Source organism: Perognathus longimembris, chromosome 3 (assembly GCF_023159225.1).
Source record: "Perognathus longimembris pacificus isolate PPM17 chromosome 3, ASM2315922v1, whole genome shotgun sequence".
Classification (NCBI taxonomy): Eukaryota; Metazoa; Chordata; class Mammalia; order Rodentia; family Heteromyidae; genus Perognathus; species Perognathus longimembris.
Window position 1 is genome coordinate 44,365,978 of NC_063163.1, and position 10,069 is coordinate 44,376,046.

The 10,069-nt window shown below is 35.5% G+C and overlaps 1 protein-coding gene across 3 annotated transcripts in view; it reads right to left on the reverse strand.

Annotated features, from left to right (window-relative positions):
* The window catches only part of Cab39l (calcium binding protein 39 like), a 95,885-nt gene that overhangs the window by 52,128 nt on the left and 33,688 nt on the right, over positions 1–10,069 (reverse strand). Inside the window, exon 4 of one of the 3 annotated variants that reach the window (XM_048341412.1) lies at positions 9,020–9,205. The exons of 1 other annotated variant lie outside the window; for it this stretch is intronic. The gene's annotated coding sequence lies outside the window, so the exon portion shown is untranslated. Of the gene's footprint in view, positions 1–9,019; positions 9,210–10,069 lie in introns of all 3 variants that reach the window. One more of the 3 variants, XM_048341411.1, reaches the window with a different exon arrangement.

The window sequence follows — 10,069 nt, forward strand, 5'->3', positions numbered from 1 at the left end:
CAGAAGTACATACCAATAAAAAGATGTTAAAAGATGTTAATAGATGTAAACAGAAAAAAAGATTGAAACTTGATCATGTAAAAGATTTTTCTAGTCAAGATTAAGGACTAATTGCAGAATTCAGTATGTGTTCTGGCTTTTAAAAGAAACAAATATTTCTCTTTCAAGCACATTCCAACAAAAATGACCTTAACAAGAGAAACAAAGACCAAATTCTCTTTGGCCTTTATACAACTAAATGCCTAAGATAATGGGGAAATCTACAGACTATAACATCATAATTAAATTACTAGCTAACATATCAGTTGTGTATGAATAGGTTATATATATATATATAGCTAAAAATTTAACAAAAATGAAATCAAGCCCACAAAGAGCTTAACAAAATTAATGCTAGAAATCAAAAGCAGTTTTTGAAAGGAAGCCTTGATAGTGTTGGCAGGACATGTGGGAGGGTGAAAATCTACAATTATAATTCATTCATATGGGAATAAAAATAAACAAGAACTGCACTAAAGAAGTTAAGAACAAAACCTCCCAAAAATCTCTAAGAAAAGAAGGAAGAAATAATAGTGCTAGAAGTACAAATAATGGAATCAGAGAAATACGAGGAAAAGAAGAACATTTCTGGGGCTCTTTGATCCCTGTTTCTTCTAGTGACAGACACAACTGTGTGCCCTACTTCCCATCCCACTCCACAGAAATGGGGGAACATGAACCAGGCACGGCCACAGTGTTCACAGTGTTTTGGTTATGCCCATGGTCTCCCAAATGGGTTATGACCCAAGAAAATCAAAGTTTAAAAGATGAAAGGTAACAATTGCTGGTAAGGATGAGGAGAAAAAGAAATTGGTATATATTGTTAGTAGAGATATAAGTTAATATAGCCATTATAACTACCAACAACCCAGTAATCCCACTGCAGGATATGCATCCAAAGGAACAAAATCAATACATTGCAGGAATATCTGCATTCTTACTATCAAGGCAGAATTACTTATACTAGCCAATATACTAACTCATTCTAAATGTCCATCAATGCATGAATAGCTAAAGAAAATATGGCACATACACATATGGAATGTTATTCAACCACAAAGAGGGAGAAAGTACTGTTGTTTGTGACAAAATGAATGAACCTGAAGGGCATTATGCTAAGTGAAATAAGCCAGGTAAATAAAGACCAGTACTCTATAAACAGTTGAGCTGATACAAGTAGAAAGCAGGATGATGTTACCAGAGACCAGGCGGCTGAGAGGAGTAGGGAAAGAGGAGCTGCTGACAGAAGGGTGTCAGGTTTCAGTTAGACAGGAGGAATAGGTTTTGAGATGTATTGTCCAGCAAAGCAACTACAATCAATAGCAATGTATTCTATATTTTAAAATGAGTTATTTCAAATGTCTTACCATAGCAAATGATAGACGAGGGGATAGATATGTTAATTAGCATGATTCAATCATTGCAGATTATACTTCAAAGCAGCATATTGTGTTGCATAAATGCACACAATTATGATAAATCAATTAAAACAGTATTTAAATTCTCCAATGGAAGAATTCTGATTTTTTTTTTTTTTTTTTTTGGCCAGTCCTGGCCTTGGACTCAGGGCCTGAGCACTGTCCCTGGCTTCTTCCCGCTCAAGGCTAGCACTCTGCCACTTGAGCCACAGCGCCGCTTCTGGCCGTTTTCTGTATATGTGGTGCTGGGGAATCGAACCTAGGGCCTCATGTATCCGAGGCAGGCACTCTTGCCACTAGGCTATATCCCCAGCCCTGAATTCTGATATTTTAAGCTAAATAGTTTAAAATCTCATCAGTTCATTCATTCTAACATTTAATCAAATAAAATATTAAAGGTAGAATGAAGTAAAATAGTTAAATAACTTATTTTTTTTCTTTTTCTTTTTTATTTTTTTGCCAGTCCTGGGCCTTGAACTCAGGGCCTGAGCACTATCCCTGGCTTCCTTTTGCTCAAGGCTAGCACTCTGCCACTTGAGCCACAGAGCCACTTCTGGCCGTTTTCTATATATGTGGTGCTGGGGAATCGAACCCAGGGCTTCGTGTATAGAAGGCAAGCTTTCTTGCCACTAGGCCATATTCCCAGCCCAACTTAATTTTTTTTTAAGAACTACAGAACAATATACCAGCACTCTATACATTTATTATTCAGCTTAAGAAGCATAAAACTGAAAAAAGCAACATTGTTGCCTGCGGTAAAACATACTAATGAATGCGTATGCCACAATTTTATTTTATCTATTCTCCAGGTCTTAGTTGTTTTTAATGTCTACTAATACAAACACTACTGTAATACACAGTCTTTTGTTTTTCCACTTGCACATTTGTATGTGAGTTTCTTCATAGCAGTGGTTTCAACATTTTTGTTCTTAAGTAGAACATTTGAATATTGTTAAAATGTCATTTACTTCTAAAATTCCTGGTTTGATACAGTTCCAATGATGTGTTCAATTTTTTTTCATGTGTATTAGTAGTGCAGATTAAACTTAGAGCTTCAAACTCTTGCTCAGCTCTTTAGTTCATAGCTAGTGCTTTACTACTTGAACCATGCTTCCAGTCCATCATTTTGCTGGTTTAATTGGAGCTAAGTCTTGAGGACTTTTCTGCCCAAGATTTTATCTCAAAAACAACTACAGTAAAAGGGTTAGAGGCATGGCTCACAGCACAGATGACCTAAGTAGCAAACTGAAGCCTTTGAACTAATAACTAACCCTAATACTAATAACAAAAAAAAGACTTTTTTTGTAACTACATTTATTAACAATTCCACTTCTAGTTTTCTGATAATGAATTGGAGTTTCTCAGGCGTTCCTGCCTGGGCTGGCCTTAAATTGTGATCCTCCTTTGATCTCAGCCTTCTGAGCAGCTAGGACTACAGGTATGAGCCACAAGCACTGAGGTATAAGTATATTTCTTTTTGGACAGTGTCACCCTTCCTTCACTTTCCCCTAGTTTCCCTCTCCTGCCCCTGTCCACAAGTTGCATAGTTCATTTTTCACACAGGGTACACCATATTCTTACAAGACAAATGAAAATGAAACCCCCTTGATACTAATAAAAGTGTGGAAAAAAAAGTGAATCAATGAAATAGCAAATATTTTGTTGCTGTTTTGACAAAACTGAAATTTGATGATAAAATATCAGGTCTCTCATTCCTTACTGGTAAGAATATAAATATAAATATAAAAATTTAACCAGTTCTAAGATATGAAAATGTTCATAACTTCAGACTTAGGAGTAAATACACTTTAGGCAATCTATCCTAGGAAAATTAAATAAGGTTTTTGTTGTTATCCTACTTTTACATAATAACAACTTACATTATGTTTATTGCAATGTTTATTGTAACAGTGAAAAATACAGAACAGCCTAAATGTCTCTAAGAGAGTAATGAATAAAACTATGATACATTCACTTGATATACTATTAGTTTATGTCACAAGCTTTCTTAGTTTTTGAAAAAAAATTACAAGTTAATACATCTCTGAAACTTAAATGTGACATACAGATAAAAGAACTTCACACTAGGGCAGCTTCCTCCCCCTCACCCCAGGGCTGGGATTTGAACTCAGGGCCTCATGCTCGGCCTCCACTGCTCACTCCACTAGCCTTCTCCTATTAGAGCTATGCCTCTAGCCTGGCTTTTTTGCTGGTTATTAGTGGCTTCAAACCAATATCCTCTAGATCTCATTTTCCTGAAGATGAGATTATAGGTGTGAGCCACCGGAGCCCAGCTTCTTCTTTTCCTTTATAAATGGTACCTGAAGTTAAAACAGGACCTACAACCAACAGTTTCTGACATTTGATGGAATAGTTCATACTAATTATGAAAATGTGTCCAAAGTATGTGTAACAGAATGGAATTCAATGCCAGGAGTAGTTTCCAAAATAATAAGGCATAACTATGCAGAACAAACAAAAATACAAACACACAAAGCCTATGCACAGGAAAAAAAAAGTTTAAGTTAACAGTGATTGCTTCTGGATAGTGTAGTCTGTTTATGGATAATTTTCTTCTTCATTAAAACATTTATAATGGAAACATTTTCTCTCATATGGTATTTTAAATGAATAAACAAGTAACTATATTTTCTTAAAGCTCAAACTGTAGATTCCAATCATCATGTCCTTCAGAGCATTAGGAAAAAATGATTTCTTTGGTTATGAAGTTTCATGAAGAGTAGTAATTGGCTCAGATTTTAGAGACAAAGCCAGGAAAGATCATTTACTCTGCTCCAAGAGAACTGAGACTTTGTTAATTTTGTAGTAGAATCTAGCAGCATTTCTTTTTCTGATATACAGTAAAATACTTCATATTCCTAATGTGTGTGAGCACCAATGAAAATGACTCAAAGTGTCAAAAAGCAAGTGAAATGGAGAGAACTGCTTAGAAAGGGGATACCTAGAGTATTATAAATACCCTACTTATAATATTTCAAAGGGGAATAAATATCTGTTGGTGGCTGAGTAGTTCCAAGCCTTTAGGTTTAACTTCCCACTGTGCTGTCCAAAAATAGTTCTCATTTCAAAGATTCCCTAGGAAATTTAAAGGAATGGGAAATTTCTCTATGAAGTCATGAGAAACCTCAACATTTCCTTGGGTAAGTCACAAAAAGTTCCTATAAGCCAAGCTATTCAGTCACTGCAAGAAAATTAACTCAAAAATCAACTTTCTTCTCCTTCACATATATTTATTTTAAAATCAACAATGAGATAGGCACATTTCCAAAAGTCTGTCTTATAGCTTAATTTAAGCTAAAAGCGCATGCCTCTTTACTCATACCAACAAATTAAAACAAACTTATTACTACACATTAAAAAAAAATTTAGCTGGGTGCTGGTGATTCACACCTATAATCCTAGCTTCTTAGGAGGCTGAGACCAGCGAATCATGGCTAAAAGCCCTAAAGACCCCCTAAGTGGGGCTTGTAGCTCAAGTGGCAGACCATTAGCATGGAGCAAAAGAAGCTCCCCAGATTCTGAGTTCAAGCCCCAGGACTGACATACACACACAGACAGATAGATACACACACACACACACACACACACACACACACACACACACACACACCACAAAGTCTACCTTGAAGTTGTACTACATTTGCTATATCCAAGAAATCACTCAACCCAAATCATAATTTATAATTGCTTTCCCAGAAATAATAAATCACAAAGTATATCATCATATATGTAATGAAACCAAATCTATTACAAAGCATTATATATATCAAAGTATGGAAAACCAGCATCTTCTTTCAAATTTTCTGTTCTTTGGGTGGTTCTAAGGATTGAACTCAAGGTCTCATATCTGCTAGGCTAGTGCTCCACCACTTGTACCTCCAGGCACTTTTTGCACTAATTATTTTCAAGGCATGATCTTGTTTTATGACTAAGATGGTTTGGGATGTGAGCCTACTCCTTCTGCTTCCCTATATTGTTAAGGATAACGGGCATGTGCCACAGTGTCCAGCCATTGGTTGAGACAGGAATATCTAGAACTTTTGTTTTGTTTTGTTTTTTGCCAGTCCTGGAGCTTGAACTCAGGACCTGAGCACTGTCCCTGGCTTCTTTTTTTGCTCAAGGCTAGCATTTTGCCACTTGAGCCCCAGTGCCACTTCTGGCTTTTTCCATATATGTGGTGCTGAGGAATCAAACCCAGGGCTTCATGTATATGAGGCAAGCACTCTTGCCACTAGGCCATATTTCCAGTCCTATCTAGAACTTTTATGCTGGTCTTGGCCTCAAATTGTTATCTCTAGCTCTTTGTCTCCCAAGTAGCTAGAATTATAGGATTGAGCCACCATGGGCTGCCTCATTTTTCCAGTTTTAATCATATATCGTAAGTATAATTAAAAGCCCCAAATGAATTTTGAATTTGGAGACCAAAAGACACAACTGAAAATCAACCAATAGTAAAGATAAATAATGGTTTTTCACTGAGAACCCTTTTTCTCAGTTCAAAATCATTAAGAATGACTTTCCTTTTCTAAGTTTTACTTTGTTAGCAGAGTTTGAGGGAAAGACATTTTCTAAAACTGTACAATTTACACAAAAATGGAAAACTTGTAAGAGGCCTTTCTATTCTTATTTATCCTTACTTACCTGGAAATCGTGGCCAGACTTTTACATCAGAATAAAAACTCTTTTTTATAAAAAGGAAACCATATCCCTTAATAATCATTCTAATGCCCCAAAATAGTGAAATAAATTTTAAAGCAGAATTAATATATGATGTTAAGATATATTATCTATTATAATACTTGTAGTCCAAGCCCCTACCACAGCTGGTGGCTTACACTTGTAAGCTACTCAGGAGGCCGAAATCTGAGGATCTCAGTTCAGGCCCATCTGGGCAGAAAGGTCCATCAGACTCTTATCTCCACTTAACCACCAAAAAGTAGTTGTGACTAAAGTGATAGAGTCCCAGGCTTGAGTGGAAAAGAAAAACAAAAAGGACAGCACACCTTAGTTTGAACCCCCAACTGGCAGAAAGAGAGAGAGAAAAAGAGAGAGAGAGAACCCCACAATACACACTAAGTACACACATATTACCTATTAAAATTGATTAGAGAGAGTCATTAGTATTAAAACAAAGTTTATAGGTATAGTGGAAAATAAAATTATATCACATCTGTGCCTATCAACTGTCAATCCATCAAAATATTAACATGGGAGAGTAGGAATGAAAGTAATCTAGCTGAAGTGACTTCTCATCCTATAGACATACATGGTTGATTCACTTTTTCTGGATGGGAAGTTTAATATAATCCTATTCTGTCAAAGTTAGAAAGTTAGGTGGGAAATTTAAGATGTATGTCACAAAACTCTATTATCACATTTATAGACAGTAAAGATTTAGGTTTAAGCTGATTATTTTAATTACCAACAGAATCTAAATATGACAAGAATAAACAGACATGCTAATATAGACATGCTAATATAGACATGCTAACACATTGTTCTTTGTTAAGGGAATATATTAGTTAAATAATATGTTAGCCATACACACACACACACACACACACACACACACACACACATTTATTACAGCTACAAATGTGCCTTAATTCATTCAATTGAACAGCCAATGAACCATTAACAAAATGAATAGCAGAAACTGAAACATGTTCTGGGGAAGGACAACAGGGGAGGAACACAGGAATGGTGGAGGATGGGTAAGAAAATGCAGTTATTACATCCAATGCACATTATGTAAAAACTCAACTATGTAAATTGAGGGTAGAGATGGGATAAGGGAGACCAATGAAAGGGGTAGCATTGATCAAGATGCATTATAATCATAACCTGACTTCTGGAATTAAAACCCCTTTGTACAATTACTGAATAAGCATAAGTAAATATTAAAAAAAAACTATTATAGGGGTGGGAATACAGCTCAATGGTAGAGCACTTATATTTAGATTCACCACTATATTTGATTTTCTAATATAGCTCAAGGTAAAAATGGTTTTTCAACAGTGTGACTACGATATCTTCCTATGCTTCAATAAAGCCTGGCAGCCACTTGACAATTGGTTTCTCAAAGAAAATGTGCTTCAAATTCCCAACAACCTACTCACCCATGAATTCCTGAAATATATTTTGTAAACAGGCATAATTTATTCTATATTTATTTTCCTGTAGGATTAAGAAATGGTGCCATTGCTAAGGTAACACTAGTGAAGACATAGTTAAATTTTTTTTTTCTGAAGATTGCCAAAGTGAAATGTAAATTTTCTATCCATTTAAGGATGAAGTGGGAAATTACGTAAGGTAAGTTTGTCTTGAAGTGTAAGAAGGGGTTCAGGAAAAGTATCCAGAGAGCTGCTGGTCTGCTTCTTATACATAGGTCAACAGGCTGGGGGGGGGGGGGGAAAGCCCACAAAACTCCATTAACAAAACCTGTTTGACAGGCTTCTATACACGTAGAGGAAATTTCAGAGAAAGTACAGCCATGTTGTGTCTAAAGTACAACCCTCTTAATGTGTTCACTGACACCTGGCAGAAGTTTTCACTTCAGTTCATTTTTGTTGCCTTATAGGGCTCACTTGAATCAATGTTTTTTTCTTATAGTTAGCATAGGATACAGCAGGAACTTTGCTTCAAATGGGCATCTTTATGAAATGATTCAATTTAGTAATTAACAATACACACTCCCTTCCTTCTACAAAAGCATGATTATGAGCTTCTTACCTATGCCCTGTAAAAGATTATAGATGTACATATATAGATATACATCTAGAACTTATAGAGAACACATAATATATATAAGGATATATAAATGAAGGTTTTGTTGGAATATAAATGATATTTTAGGAAGTTATTTTTCTTTGTTTTTTGCATACTCACACATGCATGCACATCTAATTATAGTAGTTCTTCAGCATTAAAGTGTGATTGTGAGAGCTTGGTATTAGTTATAACAACAAAATAATTCCTTTATTCCTTACCTTCAAATCTATATGCGTTCATTTTATATCAAATGGTAAATTTTCTAAGTAAATTATAATTTTTTATTTTCCTCACAGAATTTGGAAAATCAGGTTTTATTGGCTCTCACAGCATTCAACACCTAAATTAGGATGGAATTATATAACTTATAACAAGGTATAAAACCAAGCATCACAATGATAACTTTAACTGACAGTGTACAGAAAAGATAACTTCAATTTTCATTCAATTGAAAGAGAAACAAAAAAATAGTATTTGGCCACTATTTTATTTTTGGAAATTTTTTGTAAATAAAAACCCATTTCCAAAATAAGATATTCCATGGATACAGAATAGTTGGTTCTGATTCAAGTGCCTCAGGCAACAGAGAAGTATTGTTTTGTAGTTGTTTTTTCAAACCTCTCATAGTAACAGCAAGCAGTTCATCACCCACAAAGAAACAAGGTAACAGCTTAATTTCAAATGAATATGTAAGTAGTAACAGCAGGACCTCAATTAAGACAGAATTGTGCCTTATTAATGACTTTTCTACAGCTGAAACAGGTACTCACCAAATGGTTAGGAAATGTCCAGGCTCATGAAAGCAGCAAAAAGTACTCCTGGTGCAGTGCTGAAGACAGCTCTTCCAGGGCTCACAGCACTTGAGATAAGCCTTTATCGTCCATTTATTAGAGGAAGCCTCCCATCACCCGCACAGAGGAAAAAAGTTTGCACAATTCTGTCTTTACTTTCTGCCTCTCTCTTTGAAGAGGAACAGTTACCCCCGGAAAACGTTAGCAGAAAATGATCACTTGAAACTCACATCAAGCAGCTGTAAATTTCCACTCTGCTTGCTCTCAGATTCCAAGCCTTGCTTGTCTCTTAATCTGTCACAGGCAGTTCTGTTTCTGGTCAAACCAGCTTGCTTATTTGTCTTCCTCTCCCTAGTCTAACATGTGCCTTTAGATACACACCACATAGTCACAGCTTCTTCTTTTTCTCCTTCCCTCCCTCCTCAATTGTGTAAAGTCACAAGAATGCATGCAAAGCAATTAAGCTGAGGTAAAATTAAGTCCTGGGCAAAAAAAAAAGTCTTAAGGATAAACCAATCTTTTTCCAGCACCTTTTCCCTCTCAAGATTTGAATTTATTCATAAGATTTTAGCAACTAACTAAACTGGCTTACCCATCTTGCTTAAAAATGTAAATAAAGGTTTCCAACAAAGCATGTTGACAGTAATAATAACAGATTAGTCTACTCATGTGTTAACTCCATAGGGAAGATGCAATTCTTTAATAGGAAGAAAGCAGAGCAAGTAAATAAATGCACAAGTACTATGAATTTACTGGAGATAAAAAGAAGTAAGGAAGACTTGGGGTTACTTATTTAATTTAACAGGATAACTTAATGCATTTTAATATGGTGTGTTTTGAAAGTCAGACCAACATTGGCAGCCATAAAGGGAAAATTATGAAGAACAGAGAAAGCTACCAACACCAAAAATGCTAAGTGGCTTAATTACTTTAAGTGCAAACTAGATATGGTTATTTCATTTGGATTATTTCATTCCTTTTGGCATTATTGGTCAGGATGTGTTACATCTCTTTAAAGACTGGAGAAAC